Source organism: Cervus elaphus, chromosome 22 (genome assembly GCF_910594005.1).
Source record: "Cervus elaphus chromosome 22, mCerEla1.1, whole genome shotgun sequence".
Lineage (NCBI taxonomy): Eukaryota > Metazoa > Chordata > Mammalia > Artiodactyla > Cervidae > Cervus > Cervus elaphus.
Window position 1 is genome coordinate 68,768,720 of NC_057836.1, and position 21,460 is coordinate 68,790,179.

Below are 21,460 nucleotides of genomic sequence, written 5' to 3' on the forward strand. Positions count from 1 at the left end.
GAGGTTAGTCCCTGGCTTCGACTCCAGAGGAATACCGCCTTACCACAAGCACCTCAAGAGGAGGCTTCTCTCAGCTCTAGGTATGTGAGAGGGACTCTGATTTTGCGGACTCAAGTGGAATGGACACTGCGATGCCCTGACGCGAAATAAGGCCGGATATCCCTGCAGTGAATTGAATGCAGGCTCGTCTTGCATCTCCCAAGACGAAAGGATGTCTGAATCCCCTTTGGAGACCACAGAGAAAGACCTAGTTTCCCACCTCATCGCGACCGGAGGCCTCACATCCTTTGAAAACCCCAGAGGTACGCGGAGATCAGTGACTCCAAAGGAGACGATGCCTGACTCCTCGTGAAACTTGATAGGAGTCCCAGGATTCCTGTGGCACGTGGAAAGGGACCCTTGGTCTCCCGCCTCAGCTGGTGAGGCGTCCTAATTGCCCTGCCAAGCCTCGAGGAGAATCCCGAGTTGTCCCTCGTAACTAGGCAGGAGTCCTGCCGTCGCTGAACAAACACGTGGGCGGAAGGGCCATCCCCTTCGTAACTCGAGAATATACCCCAGGATCCCGCCGCAACTCGCGAAAAACCATGAGACTTCCCCCTCGCCGCGAGATGAGGCCCGATTCCCCTGCACTGCGTGCAGAGCAATTCCGTGTTGCACATCACACATGAAAGGAGCCTTGATTTCCTTGATGGCACTCCAGAGAAACCCCAAGAACACTGTTTCAAGGCTAGAGGGATCCTGAGGTCACTGTAGCAACAGGAAAGAGCTCCATGGACCAAAAATCAACTCGAGATGAGAGGATAGTCCCTGGCTTCGACTCCAGAGGAATACCACCTTACCACAAGCACCTCAAGAAGGGCTTCTCTCAGCTCTAGGTATGTGAGAGGGACCCTGAGTTTGCGGCCTCAAGTGGAATGGACACCGCGATGCCCTGACTCGAAATAAGGCCGGATATCCCTGCAGTGACTTGAATGCAGGCTCGTCTTGCATCTCCCACGACGAAAGGATGTCTGAATCACCTGAGTAGACCACAGAGAAAGACCTAGTTCCCCACCTCATCGCGACCGGAGGCCTCATATCCTTTGACAACTCCAGAGGTACGCGGAGATCAGTGCCTCCAAAGGAGACGATGCCTGACTCCTCGTGAAACTTGATAGGAGTCCCAGGATTCCTGTGGCACGTGGAAAGGGACCTTTGGTCTCCCGCCTCAGCTGGAGAGGCATCCCAATGGCCCTGCCAAGCCTCGAGGAGAATCCCGAGATATCCCTCGCAACTAGTCAGGAGTCCTGACGTCGCTGAACAAACACGTGGGTGGAAGGGCCATCCCCGTCGTAACTCGAGAATATACCCCAGGTTCCCGCCGCAACTCGAGAAAAACCATGAGACTTCCCCCTCGCCACGAGATGAGGCCCGATTCCACTGCACTGCGTGCAGAGCAATTCCGTGTTGCACATCACACATGAAAGGAGCCTTAATTTCCTTGATGGCACTCCAGAGAAACCCAAAGAACACTGTTTCAAGGCTAGAGGGATCCTGAGGTCAATGTAGCAACACGAAACAGCTCCGTGGACCAAGAATCAACTCGAGATGAGAGGTTAGTTCCTGGCTTCGACTCCAGAGGAATACCACCTTACCACAAGCACCTCAAGAGGAGGCTTCTCTCAGCTCTAGGTATGTGAGAGGGACCCTGATTTGCGGCCTCAAGTGGAATGGACACTGCGATGCCCTGACGTGAAATAAGGCCAGATATCCCTGCAGTGACTTGAATGCAGGCTTGTCTTGCATCTCCCAAGATGAACGAATGTCTGAATCCCCTGTGGAGACCACAGAGAAAGACCTAGTTTCCCACCTCATGGCGACCGGAGGCCTCACATCCTTTGAAAACTCCAGAGGTACGCGCAGATCAGTGCCTCCAAAGGAGACGATGCCTGACTCCTCGTGAAACTTGATAGAAGTCCCAGGATTCCTGTGGCACGTGGATAGGGACCCTTGGTCTCCCGCCTCAGCTGGAGAGGCGTCCCAATTGCCCTGCCAAGCCTCGAGGAGAATCCCGAGTTGTCCCTCGCAACTAGGCAGGAGTCCTGACGTCGCTGAACAAACACGTGGCTGGAAGGGCCATCCCCGTCGTAACTCGAGAATATACCCCAGGTTCCCGCCGCAACTCGAGAAAAACCATGAGACTTCCCCCTCGACGCGAGATGAGGCCCGATTCCCCTGCACTGCGTGCAGAGCAATTCCGTGTTGCACATCACACATGAAAGGAGCCTTGATTTCCTTGATGGCACTCCAGAGAAACCCCAAGAACACTGTTTCAAGGCTAGAGGGATCCTGAGGTCACTCTAGCAACACGAAAGAGCTCCATGGACCAAAAATCAACTCGAGATGAGAGGTTAGTCCCTGGCTTCGACTCCAGAGGAATACCGCCTTACCACAAGCACCTCAAGAGGAGGCTTCTCTCAGCTCTAGGTATGTGAGAGGGACTCTGATTTTGCGGACTCAAGTGGAATGGACACTGCGATGCCCTGACGCGAAATAAGGCCGGATATCCCTGCAGTGAATTGAATGCAGGCTCGTCTTGCATCTCCCAAGACGAAAGGATGTCTGAATCCCCTTTGGAGACCACAGAGAAAGACCTAGTTTCCCACCTCATCGCGACCGGAGGCCTCACATCCTTTGAAAACCCCAGAGGTACGCGGAGATCAGTGACTCCAAAGGAGACGATGCCTGACTCCTCGTGAAACTTGATAGGAGTCCCAGGATTCCTGTGGCACGTGGAAAGGGACCCTTGGTCTCCCGCCTCAGCTGGTGAGGCGTCCTAATTGCCCTGCCAAGCCTCGAGGAGAATCCCGAGTTGTCCCTCGTAACTAGGCAGGAGTCCTGCCGTCGCTGAACAAACACGTGGGCGGAAGGGCCATCCCCTTCGTAACTCGAGAATATACCCCAGGATCCCGCCGCAACTCGCGAAAAACCATGAGACTTCCCCCTCGCCGCGAGATGAGGCCCGATTCCCCTGCACTGCGTGCAGAGCAATTCCGTGTTGCACATCACACATGAAAGGAGCCTTGATTTCCTTGATGGCACTCCAGAGAAACCCCAAGAACACTGTTTCAAGGCTAGAGGGATCCTGAGGTCACTGTAGCAACAGGAAAGAGCTCCATGGACCAAAAATCAACTCGAGATGAGAGGATAGTCCCTGGCTTCGACTCCAGAGGAATACCACCTTACCACAAGCACCTCAAGAAGGGCTTCTCTCAGCTCTAGGTATGTGAGAGGGACCCTGAGTTTGCGGCCTCAAGTGGAATGGACACCGCGATGCCCTGACTCGAAATAAGGCCGGATATCCCTGCAGTGACTTGAATGCAGGCTCGTCTTGCATCTCCCACGACGAAAGGATGTCTGAATCACCTGTGGAGACCTCAGAGAAAGATCTAGTTCCCCACCTCATCGCGATAGGAGGCCTCACATCCTTTGAAAACTCCAGAGGTACGCGGAGATCAGTGCCTCCAAAGGAGACGATGCCTGACTCCTCGTGAAACTTGATAGGAGTCCCAGGACTCCTGTGGCACGTGGAAACGGACACTTGGTCTCCCGCCTCAGCTGGAGAGGCGTCCCAATTGCCCTGCCAAGCCTCGAGGAGAATCCCGAGTTGTCCCTCGCAACTAGGCAGGAGTCCTGACGTCACTGAACAAACAAATGGCTGAAAGGGCCGTCCCCGTCATAACTCGAGAATATAGCCCAGGGTCCCGCCGCAACTCGAGAAAAACCATGAAACTTCCCCCTCGTCGCGAGATGAGGTCCGATTCCCCTGCACTGCGTGCAGAGCAATTCTGTGTTGCACATCACACATGAAAGGAGACTTGATTTCCTTGATGGCACTCCAGAGAAACCCCAAGAACACTGTTTCAAGGCTAGAGTGATCCTGACGTCACTGTAGCCACACGAAAGAGCTCCGTGGACCAGAAATCAACTCGAGATGAGAGGTTAGTCCCTGGCTTCGACTCCAGAGGTATACCACCGTACCACAAGCAACTCAAGAGGAGGCTTCTCTCAGCTCTAGGTATTTGAGAGGGACCCTGAGTTTGCGGCCTCAAGTGGAATGGACACCGCGATGCCCTGACTCGAAATAAGGCCGGATATCCCTGCAGTGACTTGAATGCAGGCTCGTCTTGCATCTCCCAAGACGAAAGGATGTCTTAATCCCCTGTGGAGACCACAGAGAAAGACCTAGTTCCCCACCTCATCGCGACCGGAGGCCTCACATCCTTTGAAAACTCCAGAGGTACGCGGAGATCAGTGCCTCCAAAGGAGACGATGCCTGACTCCTCGTGAAACTTGATAGGAGTCCCAGGATTCCTGTGGCACGTGGAAAGGGACCCTTGGTCTCCCGCCTCAGCTGGAGAGGCGTCCCAATTGCCCTGCCAAGCCTCGAGGAGAATCCCGAGTTGTCCCTCGCAACTAGGAAGGAGTCCTGATTTCGCTGAACATACACGTGGTTGGAAGGGCCATCCCCGTCGTAACTCGAGAATATACCCCAGGTTCCCGACGCAACTCGAGAAAAACCATGAGACTTCCCCCTCGCCGCGAGATGAGGCCCGATTCCCCTGCACTGCGTGCAGAGCAATTCCTTGTTGCACATCACACATGAAAGGAGCCTTGATTTCCTTGATGGCACTCCAGAGAAACCCCAAGAACACTGTTTCAAGGCTAGAGGGATCGTGAGATCACTGTAGCAACACGAAAGAGCTCCGTGGACCAAAAATCAACTCGAGATGAGAGGTTAGTCCCTGGCTTCGACTCCAGAGGAATACCACCTTACCACAAGCACCTCAAGAGGAGACTTCTCTCAGCTCTAGGTATGTGAGAGGGACCCTGAGTTTGCGGCCTCAAGTGGAATGGACACCGCGATGCCCTGACTCGAAATAAGGCAGGATATCCCTGCAGTGACTTGAATGCAGGCTCGTCTTGCATCTCCCAAGACGAAAGGATGTCTGAATCCCCTGTGGAGACCACAGAGAAAGACCTAGTTCCCCACCTCATCGCGACCGGAGGCCTCACATCCTTTGAAAACTCCAGAGGTACGCGGAGATCAGTGCCTCTAAAGGAGACGATGCCTGACTCCTCGTGAAACTTGATAGGAGTTCCAGGATTCCTGTGGCACGTGGAAAGGGACCCTTGGTCTCCCGCCTCAGCTGGAGAGGCGTCCCAATTGCCCTGCCAAGCCTCGAGGAGAATCCCGAGTTGTCCCTCGCAACTAGGCAGGAGTCCTGACGTCGCTGAACAAACACGTGTGTGGAAGGGCCATCCCCGTCGTAAGTCGAGAATATACCCCAGGTTCCCGCCGCAACTCGAGAAAAACCATGAGACTTCCCCCTCGCCGCGAGATGAGGACCGATTCCCCTGCACTGCGTGCAGAGCAATTCCTTGTTGCACATCACACATGAAAGGAGCCTTGATTTCCTTGATGGCACTCCAGAGAAACCCCAAGAACACTGTTTCAAGGCTAGAGGGATCCTGAGGTCACTGTAGCAACACGAAAGAGCTCCATGGACCAAAAATCAACTCGAGATGAGAGGTTAGTCCCTGGCTTCGACTCCAGAGGAATACCACCTTACCACAAGCACCTCAAGAGAAGGCTTCTCTCAGCTCAAGGTATGTGAGAGGGACCCTGACTTTGCGGCCTCAAGTGGAATGGACACTGCTATGACCTGACGTAAAATAAGGCCGGATATTCCTGCAGTGACTTGAATGCAGGCTCGTCTTGCATCTCCCAAAACGAAACGATGTCTGAATCCCCTGTGGAGACCACAGAGAAAGACCAAGTTCCACACCTCATCGCGACCGGAGTCCTCACATCCTTTGAAAACTCCAGAGGTACGCGGAGATCAGTGCCTCCAAAAGAGACGATGCCTGACTCCTCGTGAAACTTGATAGGAGTCCCAGGATCCCTGTGGCACGTGGAATGGGACCCTTGGTTTCCCGCCTCAGCTGGAGAGGCGTCCCAATTGCCCTGCCAAGCCTCGAGGAGAATCCCGAGTTGTCCCTCGCAACTAGGCAGGAGTCCTGACGTCGCTGAACAAACACGTGGCTGGAAGGGGCATCCCCGTCGTAACTCGAGAATATACCCCAGGTTCCCGCCGCAAGTCGAGAAAAAGCATGAGACTTCCCCCTCGCCGTGAGATGAGGCCTGATTCCCCTGCCCTGCGTCCAGAGCAATTCCGTGTTGCACATCACACATGAAAGGAGCCTTGATTTCCTTGATGGCACTCCAGAGAATCCCCAAGAACACTGTTTCAAGGCTAGAGGGATCCTGAGGTCACTGTAGCAACACGAAAGAGCTCCGTGGACCAAGAATCAACTCGAGATGAGAGGTTAGTCTCTGGCTTCGACTCCAGAGGAATTCCACCTTACCACAAGCACCTCAAGAGGAGGCTTCTCTCAGCTCTTGGTATGTGAGAGGGACCCTGAGTTTGTGGCCACAAGTGGAATGGACACCGGGATGCCCTGACTCGAAATAAGGCCGGATATCCCTGCAGTGACTTGAATGCAGGCTCGTCTTTCATCTCCCAAGACGAAAGGATGTCTGAATCCCCTGTGGAGACCACAGAGAAAGACCTAGTTCCCCACCTCATAGTGACCGGAGGCCTCACATCCTTTGAAAACTCCAGAAGTACGCGGAGATCAGTGCCTCCAAAGGAGACGATGCCTGACTCCTCGTGAAACTTGATAGGAGTTCCAGGATTCCTGTGGCACGTGGAAAGGGACACTTGGTCTCCCGCCTCAGCTGGAGAGGCGTCCCAATTGCCCTGCCAAGCCTCGAGGAGAACCCCGAGTTGTCCCTCGCAACTAGGCAGGAGTCCTGACTTCGCTGAGAAACACGTGGGTGGAAGGGCCATCCCCGTCGTAACTCGAGAAAATACCCCAGGTTCCCGCCGCAACTCGAGAAAAACCATGAGACTTCCCCCTCGCCGCGAGATGAGGCCCGATTCCCCTGCACTGCGTGCAGAGCAATTCAGTGATGCACATCACACATGAAACGAGCCTTGATTTCCTTCATGACACTCCAGAGAAACCCCAAGAACACTGTTTCAAGGCTAGAGGGATCCTGAGGTCACTGTAGCCACACGAAAGAGCTCCGTGGCCCAAAAATCATCTCGAGATGAGAGGTTAGTCCCTGGCTTCGACTCCAGAGGAATACCACCTTAACACAAGCACCTCAAGAGGAGGCTTCTCTCAGCTGTAGCTATGTGCTGAGTTTGCGGCCTCAAGTGGAATGGACACCGAGATGCCCTGACTCGAAATAAGGCCGGATATCCCTGCAGTGACTTGAATGAAGGCTCGTTTTGCATCTCCCAAGATGAAAGGATGTCTGAATCCCCTGTGGAGACCACAGAGAAAGACCTAGTTCCCCACCTCATAGTGACCGGAGGCCTCCATCCTTTGAAAACTCCAGAGATACGCGGAGATCAGTGCCTCCAAAGGAGACGATGCCTGACTCTTCGTGAAACTTTATAGGAGTCCCAGGATTCCTGCGGCACGTGGAAAGGGACACTTGGTCTCCCGCCTCAGCTGGAGAGGCGGCCCAATTGCCCTGTCAAGCCTCGAGGAGAATCCCGAGTTGTCCCTCGCAACTAGGCAGGAGTCCTGCCGTTGTTGAACAAACACGTGTGTGGAAGGGCCATCCCCGTCATAACTCGAGAATATACCGCAGGGTCCCGCCGCAACTCGAGAAAAACCATGAGACTTACCCCTCGCCGCGAGATGAGGCTCGATTCTCCGGCACTGCATGCAGAGCAATTCCGTGTTGCACATCAAACATGAAAGGAGCCTTGATTTCCTTGATGGCACTCCAGAGAAACCCCAAGAACACTGTTTCAAGGCTAGAGGGATCCTGAGGTTCCTGTAGCAACACGAAAGAGCTCCGTGGACCAAAAATCAACTCGAGATGAGAGGTTAGTCCCTGGCTTCGACTCCAGAGGAATACCACCTTACCACAAGCACCTCAAGAGGAGGCTTCTCTCAGCTCTAAGTATGTGAGAGGGACCCTGAGTTTGCGGACTCAAGTGGAATGGACACTGCGATGCCCTGACTCGAAATAAGGCCGGATATCCCTGCAGTGAATTGAATGCAGGGTCGTCTTGCATCTCCCAAGATGAAAGGATGTCTGAATCCCGTGTGGAGACCGCAGAGAAAGACCTAGTTCCCCACCTCTTCGCGACCGGAGGCCTCACATCCTTTGAAAACTCCAGAGGTACGCGGAGATCAGTGCCTCCAACGGAGACGATGCCTGACTCCTCGTGAAACTTGATAGGAGTCCCAGGATTCCTGTGGCACGTGGAAAGGGACCCTTGGTCTCCCGCCTCAGATGGAGAGGCGTCCCAATTGCCCTGCCAAGCCTCGAGGAGAATCCCGAGTTGTCCCTCGCAACTAGGCAGGAGTCCTGACGTCGCTGAACAAACACGTGGCTGGAAGGGCCATCCCCGTCGTAACTCGAGAATATACCCCAGGTTCCCGCCGCAAGTCGAGAAAAACCATGAGACTTCCCCCTCGCCGTGAGATGAGGCCTGATTCCCCTGCCCTGCGTCCAGAGCAATTCCGTGTTGCACATCACACATGAAAGGAGCCTTGATTTCCTTGATGGCACTCCAGAGAAACCCCAAGAACACTGTTTCAAGGCTAGAGGGATCCTGAGGTCACTGTAGCAACACGAAAGAGCTCCGTGGACCACAAATCAACTCGAGATGAGAGGTTAGTCCCTGGCTTCGACTCCAGAGGAATACCACCTTACCACAAGCACCTCAAGAGGAGGCTTCTCTCAGCTCTAGGTATGTGAGAGGGACCCTGAATTTGCGGCCTCAAGTGGAATGGACACCGCGATGCCCTGACTCGAAATAAGGCCGGATATCCCTGCAGTGACTTGAATGCAGGCTCGTCTTGCATCTCCCAAGACGAAAGGATGTCTGAATCCCCTGTGGAGACCACAGAGAAAGACCTACTTCCCCACTTCATCGCGACCGGAGGCCTCACATTCTTTGAAAACTTCAGAGGTACGCGGAGATCAGTGCCTCCAAAGGAGACGATGCCTGACTCCTCGTGAAACTTGATAGGAGTCCCAGGATTCCTGTGCACGTGGACAGGGACCCTTGGTCTCCCTCCTCAGCTGGAGAGGCGTCCCAATTGCCCTGCCAAGCCTCGAGGAGAATCCCGAGTTGTCCCTCGCAACTAGGCAGGAGTCCTGACGTCGCTGAACAAACACGTGTGTGGAAGGGCCATCCCCGTCGTAAGTCGAGAATATACCCCAGGTTCCCGCCGCAACTCGAGAAAAACCATGAGACTTCCCCCTCGCCGCGAGATGAGGCCCGATTCCCCTGCACTGCGTGCAGAGCAATTCCGTGTTGCACATCACACATGAAAGGAGCCTTGATTTCCTTGATGGCACTCCAGAGAAACCCCAAGAACACTGTTTCAAGGCTAGAGGGATCCTGAGGTCACTGTAGCAACACGAAAGAGCTCCATGGACCAAAAATCAACTCGAGATGAGAGGTTAGTCCCTGGCTTCGACTCCAGAGGAATACCACCTTACCACAAGCACCTCAAGAGAAGGCTTCTCTCAGCTCTAGGTATGTGAGAGGGACCCTGACTTTGCGGCCTCAAGTGGAATGGACACTGCTATGCCCTGACGTAAAATAAGGCCGGATATTCCTGCAGTGACTTGAATGCAGGCTCGTCTTGCATCTCCCAAAACGAAACAATGTCTGAATCCCCTGTGGAGACCACAGAGAAAGACCAAGTTCCCCACCTCATCGCGACCGGAGTCCTCACATCCTTTGAAAACTCCAGAGGTAGGCGGAGATCAGTGCCTCCAAAAGAGACGATGCCTGACTCCTCGTGAAACTTGATAGGAGTCCCAGGATCCCTGTGGCACGTGGAAAGGGACCCTTGGTCTCCCGCCTCAGCTGGAGAGGCGTCCCAATTGCCCTGCCAAGCCTCGAGGAGAATCCCGAGTTGTCCCTCGCAACTAGGCAGGAGTCCTGACGTCGCTGAACAAACACGTGGCTGGAAGGGGCATCCCCGTCGTAACTCGAGAATATACCCCAGGTTCCCGCCGCAAGTCGAGAAAAAGCATGAGACTTCCCCCTCGCCGTGAGATGAGGCCTGATTCCCCTGCCCTGCGTCCAGAGCAATTCCGTGTTGCACATCACACATGAAAGGAGCCTTGATTTCCTTGATGGCACTCCAGAGAATCCCCAAGAACACTGTTTCAAGGCTAGAGGAATCCTGAGGTCACTGTAGCAACACGAAAGAGCTCCGTGGACCAAAAATCAACTCGAGATGAAAGGTTAGTCTCTGGCTTCGACTCCAGAGGAATTCCACCTTACCACAAGCACCTCAAGAGGAGGCTTCTCTCAGCTCTTGGTATGTGAGAGGGACCCTGAGTTTGTGGCCTCAAGTGGAATGGACACCGGGATGCCCTGACTCGAAATAAGGCCGGATATCCCTGCAGTGACTTGAATACAGGCTCGTCTTGCATCTCCCAAGACGAAAGGATGTCTGAATCCCCTGTGGAGACCACAGAGAAAGACCTAGTTCCCCACCTCATAGTGACCGGAGGCCTCACATCCTTTGAAAACTCCAGAGGTACGCGGAGATCAGTGCCTCCAAAGGAGACGATGCCTGACTCCTCGTGAAACTTGATAGGAGTTCCAGAATTCCTGTGGCACGTGGAAAGGGACCCTTGGTCTCCCGCCTCAGCTGGAGAGGCGTCCCAATTGCCCTGCCAAGCCTCGAGGAGAACCCCGAGTTGTCCCTCGCAACTAGGCAGGAGTCCTGACTTCGCTGAAGAAACACGTGTGTGGAAGGGCCATCCCCGTCATAACTCGAGAATATACCGCAGGGTCCCGCCGCAACTCGAGAAAAACCATGAGACTTCCCCCTCGCCGCGAGATGAGGATCGATTCTCCGGCACTGCATGCAGAGCAATTCCGTGTTGCACATCAAACATGAAAGGAGCCTTGACTTCCTTGATGGCACTCCAGAGAAACCCCAAGAACACTGTTTCAAGGCTAGCGGGATCCTGAGGTTACAGTAGCAACACGAAAGAGCTCCGTGGACCAAAAATCAACTCGAGATTAGAGGCTAGTCCCTGGCATCGACTCCAGAGGAATACCACCTTACCACAAGCACCTCAAGAGGAGGCTTCTCTCAGCTCTAGCTATGTGCTGAGTTTGCGGCCTCAAGTGGAATGGACACCGAGATGCCCTGACTCGAAATAAGGCCGGATATCCCTGCAGTGACTTGAATGAAGGCTCGTCTTGCATCTCCCAAGACGAAAGGATGTCTGAATCCCCTGTGGAGACCACAGAGAAAGACCTAGTTCCCCACCTCATAGTGACCGGAGGCCTCCATCCTTTGAAAACTCCAGAGGTACGCGGAGATTAGTGCCTCCAAAGGAGACGATGCCTGACTCTTCGTGAAACTTGATAGGAGTCCCAGGATTCCTGCGGCACGTGGTAAGGGACACTTGGTCTCCCGCCTCAGCTGGAGAGGCGGCCCAATTGCCCTGCCAAGCCTCGAGGAGAATCCCGAGTTGTCCCTCGCAACTAGGCAGGAGTCCTGCCGTTGTTGAACAAACACGTGTGTGGAAGGGCCATCCCCGTCATAACTCGAGAATATACCGCAGGGTCCCGCCGCAACTCGAGAAAAACCATGAGACTTCCCCTTCGCCGCGAGATGAGGCTCGATTCTCCGGCGCTGCATGCAGAGCAATTCCGTGTTGCACATCAAACATGAAAGGAGCCTTGATTTCTTTGATGGCACTCCAGAGAAACCCCAAGAACACTGTTTCAAGGCTAGCGGGATCCTGAGGTTACTGTAGCAACACGAAAGAGCTCCGTGGACCAAAAATCAACTCGAGATGAGAGGTTAGTCCCTGGCTTCGACTCCAGAGGAATACCACCTTACCACAAGCACCTAAAGAGGAGGCTTCTCTCAGCTCTAAGTATGTGAGAGGGACCCTGAGTTTGTGGACTCAAGTGGAATGGACACTGCGATGCCCTGACGCGAAATAAGGCCGGATATCCCTGCAGTGAATTGAATGCAGGCTCGTCTTGCATCTCCCAAGATGAAAGGATGTCTGAATCCCGTGTGGAGACCACAGAGAAAGACCTAGTTCCCCACCTCATCGCGACCGGAGGCCTCACATCCTTTGAAAACTCCAGAGGTACGCGGAGATCAGTGCCTCCAACGGAGACGATGCCTGACTCCTCGTGAAACTTGATAGGAGTCCCAGGATTCCTGTGGCACGTGGAAAGGGACCCTTGGTCTCCCGCCTCAGATGGAGAGGCGTCCCAATTGCCCTGCCAAGCCTCGAGGAGAATCCCGAGTTGTCCCTCGCAACTAGGCAGGAGTCCTGACGTCGCTGAACAAACACGTGGCTGGAAGGGCCATCCCCGTCGTAACTCGAGAATATACCCCAGGTTCCCGCCGCAAGTCGAGAAAAACCATGAGACTTCCCCCTCGCCGTGAGATGATGCCTGATTCCCCTGCCCTGCGTCCAGAGCAATTCCGTGTTGCACATCACACATGAAAGGAGCCTTGATTTCCTTGATGGCACTCCAGAGAAACCCCAAGAACACTGTTTCAAGGCTAGAGGGATCCTGAGGTCACTGTAGCAACACGAAAGAGCTCCGTGGACCAAAAATCAACTCGAGATGAGAGGTTAGTCCCTGGCTTCGACTCCAGAGGAATACCACCTTACCACAAGCACCTCAAGAGGAGGCTTCTCTCAGCTCTAGGTATGTGAGAGGGACCCTGAATTTGCGGCCTCAAGTGGAATGGACACCGCGATGCCCTGACTCGAAATAAGGCCGGATATCCCTGCAGTGACTTGAATGCAGGCTCGTCTTGCATCTCCCAAGACGAAAGGATGTCTGAATCCCCTGTGGAGACCACAGAGAAAGACATAGTTTCCCACCTCATGGCGACCGGAGGCCTCACATCCTTTGAAAACTCCAGAGGTACGCGGAGATCAGTGACTCCAAAGGAGACGATGCCTGACTACTCGTGAAACTTGATAGGAGTCCCAGGATTCCTGTGGCACGTGGAAAGGGACCCTTGGTCTCCCGCCTCAGCTGGAGAGGCGTCCCAATTGCCCTGCCAAGCCTCGAGGAGAATCCCGAGTTGTCCCTCGCAACTAGGCAGGAGTCCTGACGTCGCTGAACAAACACGTGGCTGGAAGGGCCATCCCCGTCGTAACTCGAGAATATACCCCAGGTTCCCGCCGCAACTCGAGAAAAACCATGAGACTTCCCGCTCGCCGAGAGATGAGGACAGATTCCCCTGCACTGCGTGCAGAGCAATTCAGTGATGCACATCACACATGAAAGGAGCCTTGATTTCCTTGATGGCACTCCAGAGAAACCCCAAGAACACTGTTTCAAGGCTAGAGGGATCCTGACGTCACTGTAGCCACACGAAAGAGCTCCGTGGACCAAAAATCAACTAGAGATGAGAGCATAGTCCCTGGCTTCGACTCCAGAGGAATACCACCTTACCACAAGCACCTCAAGAGGAGGCTTCTCTCAGCTCTAGGTATGTGAGAGGGACCCTGAGTTTGCGGCCTCAAGTGGAATTGACACCGCGATGCCCTGACTCGAAATAAGGCCGGATATCCCTGCAGTGACTTGAATGCAGGCTCGTCTTGCATCTCCCAAGACGAAAGGATGTCTGAATCCCCTGTGGAGACCTCAGAGAAAGATCTAGTTCCCCACCTCATCGCGACCGGAGGCCTAACATCCTTTGAAAACTCCAGAGGTACGCGGAGATCAGGGCCCCAACGGAGACGATGCCTGACACCTCATGAAACTTGATAGGAGTCCCAGGATTCCTGTGGCACGTGGAAAGGGACCCTTGGTCTCCCCCTCAGCTGGAGAGGCGTCCCAATTGCCCTGCCAAGCCTCGAGGAGTATCACGAATTGTCCCTCGCAACTAGGCAGGAGTCCTGACGTCGCTGAACAAACACGTGGGTGGAAGGGCCATCCCCATCGTAACTCGAGAATATACCCCAGGTTCCCGCCGCAACTCGAGAAAAACCATGAGACTTACCCCCAGCCGCGAGATGAGGCCCGATTCCGCTGTACTGCGTGCAGAGCAATACCGTGTTGCACATCACACATGAAAGAAGCCTTGATTTCCTTGAGGGCACTCCAGAGAAACCCCAAGAACACTGTTTCAAGGCTAGAGGGATCCTGAGGTCACTGAAGCAACACGAAAGAGCTTCGTGGACCAACAATCAACTCGAGATGAGAGGTTAGTCCCTGGCTTCGACTCCAGAGGAATACCACCTTACCACAAGCACCTCAAGAGGAGGCTTCTCTCAGCTCTAGCTATGTGCTGAGTTTGCGGCCTCAAGTGGAATGGACACCGCGATGCCCTGACTCGAAATAAGGCCGGATATCCCTGCAGTGACTTGAATGCAGGCTCGTCTTGCATCTCCCAAGATGAAAGGATGTCTGAATCCCCTGTGGAGACCACAGAGAAAGACCTAGTTGCCCACCTCATCGTGACCGGAGGCCTCACATTCTTTGAAAACTCCAGAGGTACGCGGAGATCGGTGCCTCCAAAGGGGACGATGCCTGACTCCTCATGAAACTTGATAGGAGTCCCAGGATTCCTGTGGCATGTGGAAAGGGACCCTTGGTCTCCCGCCTCAGCTGGAGAGGCGTCCCAATTGCCCTGCCAAGCCTCGAGGATAATCCCGAGTTGTCCCTCGCAACTAGGCAGGAGTCCTGACGTCGCTGAACAAACACGTGGGTGGAAGGGCCATCCCCGTCGTACCTCGAGAATATACCCCAGGTTCCCGCCGCAACTGGAGAAAAACCATGAGACTTACCCCTCGCCGCGAGATGAGGCCCGATTCCCCTGCACTGCGTGCAGAGCAATTCCGTGTTGCACATCACACATGAAAGGAGCCTTGATTTCCTTGATGGCACTCCAGAGAAACCCCAAGAACACTGTTTCAAGGCTAGAGGGAACCTGAGGTCACTGTAGCAACACGAAAGAGCTCAGTGGACCAATAATCAACTCGAGATGAGAGGTTAGTCCCTGGCCTCGACTCCAGAGGAATACCACCTTACCAAAAGCACCTCAAGAGGAGGCTTCTCTCAGCTCTAGGTATGTGAGAGGGACCCTGATTTTGCGGCCTCAAGTGGAATGGACACCGCGATGCCCTGACTCGAAATAAGGCCGGATATCCCTGCAGTGACTTGAATGCAGGCTTGTCTTGCATCTCCCAAGACGAAAGGATGTCTGAATCCCCTGTGGAGACCACAGAGAAAGACCTAGTTCCCCACCTGATCGCGACAGGAGGCCTCACATCCTTTGAAACTCCAGAGGGACGCGGAGATCAGTGCCTCCAAAGGAGACGATGCCTGACTCCTCGTGAAACTTGATAGGAGTCCCAGGATTCCTGTGGCACGTGGAAAGGGACCCTTGGTCTCCCGCCTCAGCTGGAGAGGCGTCCCAATTGCCCTTGCAAGCCTCGAGGAGAATTTCGAGTTGTCCCTCGCAACTTGGCAGGAGTCCTGACGTCGCTGAACAAACAAGTGGGTGGAAGGGCCATCTCCGTCGTAACTCGAGAATATACCCCAGGTTCCCGCCGCAACTCGAGAAAAACCATGAGAATTCCCCCTCGCCGTGAGATGAGGCCCGATTCCCCTGCACTGGGTGCAGAGCAATTCCGTGTTGCACATCACACATGAAAGGAGCCTTGATTTCCTTGATGGCACTCCAGAGAAACCCCAAGAACACTGTTTCAAGGCTAGAGGGATCCTGAGGTCACTGTAGCAACACGAAAGAGCTCCGTGGACCAAGAATCAACTCGAGATGAGAGGTTAGTCCCTGGCTTCGACTCCAGAGGAATACCACCTTACCACAAGCACCTCAAGAGGAGGCTTCTCTCAGCTCTAGGTATGTGAGAGGGACCCTGAGTTTGCGGCCTCAAGTAGAATGGACACCGCGATGCCCTGACTCGAAATAAGGCCGGATATCCCTGCAGTGACTTGAATGCAGGCTCGTCTTGCATCTCCCAAGACGAAAGGATGTCTGAATCCCCTGTGGAGACCACAGAGAAAGACCTAGTTCCCCACCTCATGGCGACCTGAGGCCTCACATCCTTTGAAAACTCCAGAGGTACGTGGAGATCAGTGCCTCCAAAGGAGACGATGCCTGACTCCTCGTGAAACTTGATAGGAGTCCCAGGATTCCTGTGCACGTGGAAGCGGACCCTTGGTCTCCCGCCTCAGCTGGAGAGGCGTCCCAATTGCCCTGCCAAGCCTCGAGGAGAATCCCGAGTTGTCCCTCGCAACTAGGCAGGAGTCCTGACGTCGCTGAACAAACACGTGGTTGAAAGGGAAATCCCCGTCGTAACTCGAGAATATACCCCAGGTTCCCGCCGCAACTCGAGAAAAACCATGAGACTTCCCCCTCGCCGCGAGATGAGGTCCGATTCCCCTGCACTGCGTGCAGAGCAATTCCGTGTTGCACATCACACATGAAAGGAGACTTGATTTCCTTGATGGCACTCCAGAGAAAACCCAAGAACACTGTTTCAAGGCTAGAGGGATCCTGAGGTCACTGTAGCAGCACGAAAGAGCTCCGTGGACCAACAATCAACTCGAGATGAGAGGTTAGTCCCTGGCTTCGACTCCAGAGGAATACCACCTTACCACAAGCACCTCAAGAGGAGGCTTCTCTCAGCTCTAGGTATGTGAGAGGGACCCTGATTTTGCGGCCTCAAGTGGAATGGACACCGCGATGCCCTGACTCGAAATAAGGCCGGATATCCCTGCAGTGACTTGAATGCAGGCTCGTCTTGCATCTCCCAAGACGAAAGGATGTCTGAATCCCCTGTGGAGACCACAGAGAAAGACCTAGTTCCCCACCTCATCGCGACCGGAGGCCTCACATCCTTTGAAAACTCCAGAGGTATGCAGAGATCAGTGCCTCCAAAGGAGACGATGCCTGACTCCTCGTTAAACTTGATAGGAGTCCCAGGATTCCGGTGGCACGTGGATAGGGACCGTTGGTCTCCCGCCTCAGCTGGAGAGGCGTCCCAATTGCCCTGCCAAGCCTCGAGGAGAATCCCGAGTTGTCCCTCGCAACTAGGCAGGAGTCCTGACGTCGCTGAACAAACACGTGGGTGGAAGGGCCATCCCCATCGCAATTCGAGAATATACCCCAGGATCCCGCCGCAAGTCGAGAAAAACCATGAGACTTCCCCCTCGCCGCGAGATGAGGCCCGATTCCCCTACACTGCATGCAGAGTAATTCCGTGTTGCACATCACACATGAAAGGAGCCTTGATTTCCTTGATGGCACTCCAGAGAAACCCCAAGAACACTGTTTCAAGGCTAGAGGGATCCTGAGGTCACTATAGCAACAGGAAAGAGCTCCGTGGACCAAAAATCAACTCGAGATGAGAGGTTAGTCCCTGGCTTCGACTCCAGAGGAATACCACCTTACCACAAGCACCTCAAGAGGAGGCTTCTCTCAGCTCTAGGTATGTGAGAGGGACCCTGAGTTTGCGACCTCAAGTGGAATGGACGCCGCGATGCCCTGACTCGAAATAAGGCCGGATATCCCTGCAGTGACTTGAATGCAGGCTCGTCTTGCATCTCCCAAGATGAAAGGATGTCTGAATCCCCTGTGGAGACCACAGGGAAAGACCTAGTTCCCCACCTCATCGCGACCTGAGGCCTCACATCCTTTGAAAACTCCAGAAGTACGCGGAGATCAGTGCCTCCAAAGGAGACGATGCCTGACTCCTCGTGAAACTTGATAGGAGTCCCAGGATTCCTGTGGCACGTGGAAAGGGACCCTTGGTCTCCCGCCTCAGCTGGAGTGGCGTCCCAATTGCCCTGCCAAGCCTCGAGGAGAATCCCGAGTTGTCCCTCGCAACTAGGCAGGAGTCCTGACGTCGCTGAACAAACAAGTGGCTGGAAGGACCATCCCCGTCATAACTCGAGAATATACCCCAGGGTCCCGCCGCAACTCGAGAAAAACCATGAGACTTCCCCCTCGCCGCTAGATGAGGCTCGATTCTCCTGCACTGCGTGCAGAGCAATTCCGTGTTGCACATCACACATGAAAGGAGCCTTGATTTCCTTGATGGCACTCCAGAGAAACCCCAAGAACACTGTTTCAAGGCTAGAGGGATCCTGAGGTCACTGTAGCAGCACGAAAGAGCTCCGTGGACCAACAATCAACTCGAGATGACAGGTTAGTCCCTGGCTTTGACTCCAGACGAATACCACCTTACCACAAGCACTTCAAGAGGAGGCTTCTCTCAGCTCTAGGTATGTGAGAGGGACCCTGAGTTTGCGGCCTCAAGTGGCATGGACACCGCGATGCCGTGACTCGAAATAAGGCCGGATATCCCTGCAGTGACTTGAATGCAGGCTCGTCTTGCATCTCCCAAGACGAAAGGATGTCTGAATCCCCTGTGGAGACCACAGAGAAAGACCTAGTTCCCCACCTCATCGCGACCGGAGGCCTCACATCCTTTGAAAACTCCAGAGGTATGCAGAGATCAGTGCCTCCAAAGGAGACGATGCCTGAGCCTCATGAAACTTGATAGGAGTCCCAGGATTCCTGTGGCACGTGGAAAGGGACCCTTGGTCTCCCGCCTCAGCTGGAGAGGCGTCCCAATTGCCCTGCCAAGCCTCGAGGATAATCCCGAGTTCTCCCTCGCAACTAGGCAGGAGTCCTGCCGTTGTTGAACAAACATGTGGGTGGAAGGGCCATCCCCGTCGTAACTCGAGAATATACCCCAGGTTCCCGCCGCAACTCGAGAAAAACCATGAGACTTCCCCCTCGCTGCGAGATGAGGCCCGATTCCCCTGCACTGCGTGCAGAGCAATTCCGTCTTGCACATCACACATGAAAGGAGCCTTGATTTCCTTAATGGCACTCCAGAGAAACCCCAAGAACACTGTTTCAAGGCTAGCGGGATCCTGAGGTCACTGTAGCAACACGAAAGAGCTCCGTGGACCAAGAATCATCTCGAGATGAGAGGTTAGTCCCTGGCGTCGACTCCAGAGGAATACCACCTTACCACAAGCATCACAAGAGGAGCCTTCTCTCAGCTCTAGGTATGTGTGAGGGACCCTGAGTTTGCGGCCTCAAGTGGAATGGACACTGCGATGCCCTGACGCGAAATAAGCCCGGATATCCCTGCAGTGACTTGAATGCAGGCTTGTCTTGCATCTCCCAAGACGAAAGGATGTCTGAATCCCCTGTGGAGACCACAGAGAAAGACCTAGTTCCCCACCTCATCGCGACCGGAGGCCTCACATCCTTTGAAAACTTCAGAGGAACACGGAGATCAGTGCCTCCAAAGGAGACGATGCCTGACTCCTCGTGAAACTTGATAGGAGTCCCAGGATTCCTGTGGCACGTGGAAAGGGACCCTTGGGCTCCCGCCTCAGCTGGAGTGGCGTCCCAATTGCCCTGCCAAGCGTCGAGGAGAATCCCGAGTTGTCCCTCGCAACTAGGCAGGAGTCCTGACGTCGCTGAACAAACACGTGGCTGGAAGGCCATCCCCGACGTAACTCGAGAATATACCCCAGGTTCCCGCCGCAACTCGAGAAAAACCATGAGACTTCCCCCTCGCCGCGAGATGAGGCCCGATTCCCCTGCACTGCGTGCAGAGCAATTCTGTGTTGCACATCACACATGAAAGGAGCCTTAATTTCCTTGATGGCACTCCAGAGAAACCCCAAGAACACTGTTTCAAGGCTAGAGGGATCCTGAGGTCACTATAGCAACAGGAAAGAGCTCCTTGGACCAAAAATCAACTCGAGATGAGAGGTTTGTCCCTGGCTTCGACTCCAGAGGAATACCACCTTACCACAAGCACCTCAAGAGGAGGCTTCTCTCAGCTCTAGGTATGTGAGAGGGACCCTGAGTTTGCGACCTCAAGTGGAATGGACACCGCGATGCCCTGACTCGAAATAAGGCCGGATATCCCTGCAGTGACTTGAATGCAGGCTCGTCTTGCATCTCCCAAGATGAAAGGATGTCTGAATCCCCTGTGGAGACCACAGGGAAAGACCTAGTTCCCCACCTCATCGCGACCGGAGGCCTCACATCCTTTGAAAACTCCAGAAGTACGCGGAGATCAGTGCCTCCAAAGGAGACAATGCCTGACTCCTCGTGAAACTTGATAGGAGTCCCAGGATTCCTGTGGCACGTGGAAAGGGACTCTTGGTCTCCCGCCTCAGCTGGAGTGGCGTCCCAATTGCCCTGCCAAGCCTCGAGGAGAATCCCGAGTTGTCCCTCGCAACTAGGCAGGAGTCCTGACGTCGCTGAACAAACAATTGGCTGGAAGGACCATCCCCGTCATAACTCGAGAATATACCCCAGGGTCCCGCCGCAACTCGAGAAAAACCATGAGACTTCCCCCTCGCCGCTAGATGAGGCTCGATTCTCCTGCACTGCGTGCAGAGCAATTCCGTGCTGCACATCACACATGAAAGGAGCCTTGATTTCCTTGATGGCACTCCAGAGAAACCCCAAGAACACTGTTTCAAGGCTAGAGGGATCCTGAGGTCACTGTAGCAGCACGAAAGAGCTCCGTGGACCAACAATCAACTCGAGATGACAGGTTATTCCCTGGCTTCGACTCCAGAGGAATACCACCTTACCACAAGCACCTCAAGAGGAGGCTTCTCTCAGCTCTAGGTATGTGAGAAGGACCCTGAGTTTGCGGCCTCAAGTGGAATGGACACCGCGATGCCGTGACTCGAAATAAGGCCGGATGTCCCTGCAGTGACTTGAATGCAGGCTCGTCTTGCATCTCCCAAGACGAAAGGATGTCTGAATCCCCTGTGGAGACCACAGAAAAAGACCTAGTTCCCCACATCATCGCGACCGGAGGCCTCATATCCTTTGAAAACTCCAGAGGTACGCGGAGATCAGTGCCTCCAAAGGAGACGATGCCTGACTCCTCGTGAAACTTGATAGGAGTCCCAGGATTCCTGTGGAGGTGGAAAGGGACCCTTGGTCTCCCGCCTCAGCTGGAGAGGCGTCCCAATTGCCCTGCCAAGCCTCGAGGAGAATCCCGAGTTGTCCCTCGCAACTAGGCAGGAGTCCTGACATCGCTGAACAAACACGTGGGTGGAAGGGCCATCCCCGTCGTAACTCGAGAATATACCCCAGGTTCCCGCCGCAACTCGAGAAAAACCATGAGACTTCCCCCTCGCCGCGAGATGAGGCCCGATTCCCCTGCACTGCGTGCAGAGCAATTCCGTCTTGCACATCACACATGAAAGGAGCCTTGATTTCCTTAATGGCACTCCAGAGAAACCCCAAGAACACTGTTTCAAGGATAGAGGGATCCTGAGGTCACTGTAGCAGCACGAAAGAGCTCCGTGGACCAAGAATCAACTCGAGATGAGAGGTTAGT